The following is a 2,102-nucleotide window of genomic DNA, read 5'->3' as shown; positions in this document are numbered from 1 at the left end:
GAAGGGAATAGGGAGTGTCTGAACAGAGGGTGAGTCTGAAAAGCCAGAGGAGGAGACGGTAGAGTTGGTGCTGGCAAACACAGGTGGCACTGATCTGAGAGCTAGTTAGAGCCCCTTGGAGCCTGCCATCGTGGGTAGGGGATAGAGAAAGGGGCCCTTCGGCCAGGCCGTGGTAAACCATGAATCATGTACAGAATAGAAATCATGAAGAGGCTTGGGTCGGGGTGGGGATTGCAGCCAGTGACAGCCACAGGGAAGCTGTCCTGTGCCCCTGGGAGTCAAAAGAAGGGACCCTTAGGATGCTTTGTGTGGTGTGTGAATATATCTCAATCAAATTGCATTAAAAAAATAAAAGGAGGGACCCAGATTCAGTAGCCACAGACTTCTGGCTCCAAGGTCAGCCAGACAACTGGCGACCAGGCAGGAAGGGTACAGGGCACCCCAGAAAGCAGTATGGAGCTAGGTGCTGCTCCCCATTCTCAGTCCATAAGGACAGGTAAGTCAGCTGACCTCCCCTCCCCATCCACCTGGACTCTCTTCAGGGAAAGAAGTAGGAAAGTGAGGGGAACTTGAAAGAGAGAATATGCAGTTTATCCAGGAGAAACTGAAGTCCACCTAGAGGAACTAAGTTATCAGACTGGACTAATCTGTATTGAGAATATGATTATTAATCGTAACTTGCTTCCTAGCAGGTGAGAGCTTGGGGGGAAATCAGATCAGCTGTAGATGAAGAAATTACATTTCCTCTGCTGGGGAAAATGGAATAGGGAAGGAGAAAAATGATGACAGTGTATACAGAAAGTCTTTGGAGGAGTTTTCTAGAAGAGAGGGGGAAAAGGTGACCAAGGGATGGAGGGAGGACAGAGGAGGGAGTGGAGAGAATGGTGGGGAGAGAGATGCTAAACTGCAAATGGAACACTTTCGGTGCAGAGCAGGTTCAGTCACCATGTCCCCAGTTCACTCATCTGTACAGAAATAAAAATACAGTAAGGCGAGTGAATGTAGTAGTTGTAGTAGGAACATGAAAAAGTTCTCTCCCGATTGCTTCTATTTTATTTCTTAAAGAAATAGGGTGGAAGGTAGCCAACAGAGAGGGAGGCTGGACAGGAGGTGTTGGGTTTTTGGGAGAAAGTAGTCTGGAGGCTGGGAAAGCGAATGGAGTGGGGTGAACGTTAGGACGGGGGTAAAAGAAGGGTACGGGGTCACGGTTCCCGGTGAGAGGCTGTGAATTTCAAGGGAAACAACTCATCAGCTCTTCCAGAGCAGGCGTGGAGTAAGCAGAGGATTCCATTTAACCAGAGCTGTAGTTTTGCTTGTCTCCATTTGCCTGACTAATGGGGGAAAGAGCAGGGGAGGAGAGGGCGTAGGCCTGCAAGCTTGGCTAGCCGATAGAGTTGAAGTTGGGCTAGGGAGGGAAGTGAGAATAGGAGGTGGTGAGCGACAAGGAAAAGCCAGGAGGAAGAGCCAGTGGGAGGCCCGGAGGGGCGGGGGGCGGGGGCGTTGGTGCGTTAAGAATTACTAGACTAGAGATATTAGTTAAGTAGCTAGAAAGAGAAGCAAAACCCATCGGGCTAGGTGGCCGTTGTGGGGGGCGGGATATGGAACCTACCGGTTCCGACCCGCGTGCAAACCCCAGCCCCACCCTTACTCCCCGCGTGGCCTCAAGCGAGTCCCACTCTCCTCGCGGGTGAAATGAACTCACAAGGGCGTGAGGACGGAATGAAAAGCACAGGGCCAGCCACCTCCTCAGCCACCTCCTCCACAATCACCAGCTCTTGTCACTCAGCCCACCAGGAACTGATTGACAAATCGGCTTTAGTCCCAGTTCCCAAATTTCCTGGTGTTTGTTTGTTTGTTTGTTTGTTTTCCTGATTGTCGACTAATAAGTTGGATTTTGCAAATTGATAGAATAGTTTCACTGGACCAATTCACCGCCTATGAAAGAACTCAAATGTCCAGGTGAAGATCAAAGAGCGGTTCTTTCATGTGGGCAAACATCATCCTGAGAGCAACAGTTCAGAGTTGCCAAGGGTGGCTGAAATTCTTTGAGTCCAATATCGTGCAGCACTCGGGAGTTTACGCTGGGACCCACCCGGCACCCA

This window comes from Tamandua tetradactyla, chromosome 4 (genome assembly GCF_023851605.1).
Source record: "Tamandua tetradactyla isolate mTamTet1 chromosome 4, mTamTet1.pri, whole genome shotgun sequence".
NCBI classification, from domain to species: Eukaryota; Metazoa; Chordata; class Mammalia; order Pilosa; family Myrmecophagidae; genus Tamandua; species Tamandua tetradactyla.
Note: the sequence above shows the minus strand (reverse complement) of the source record.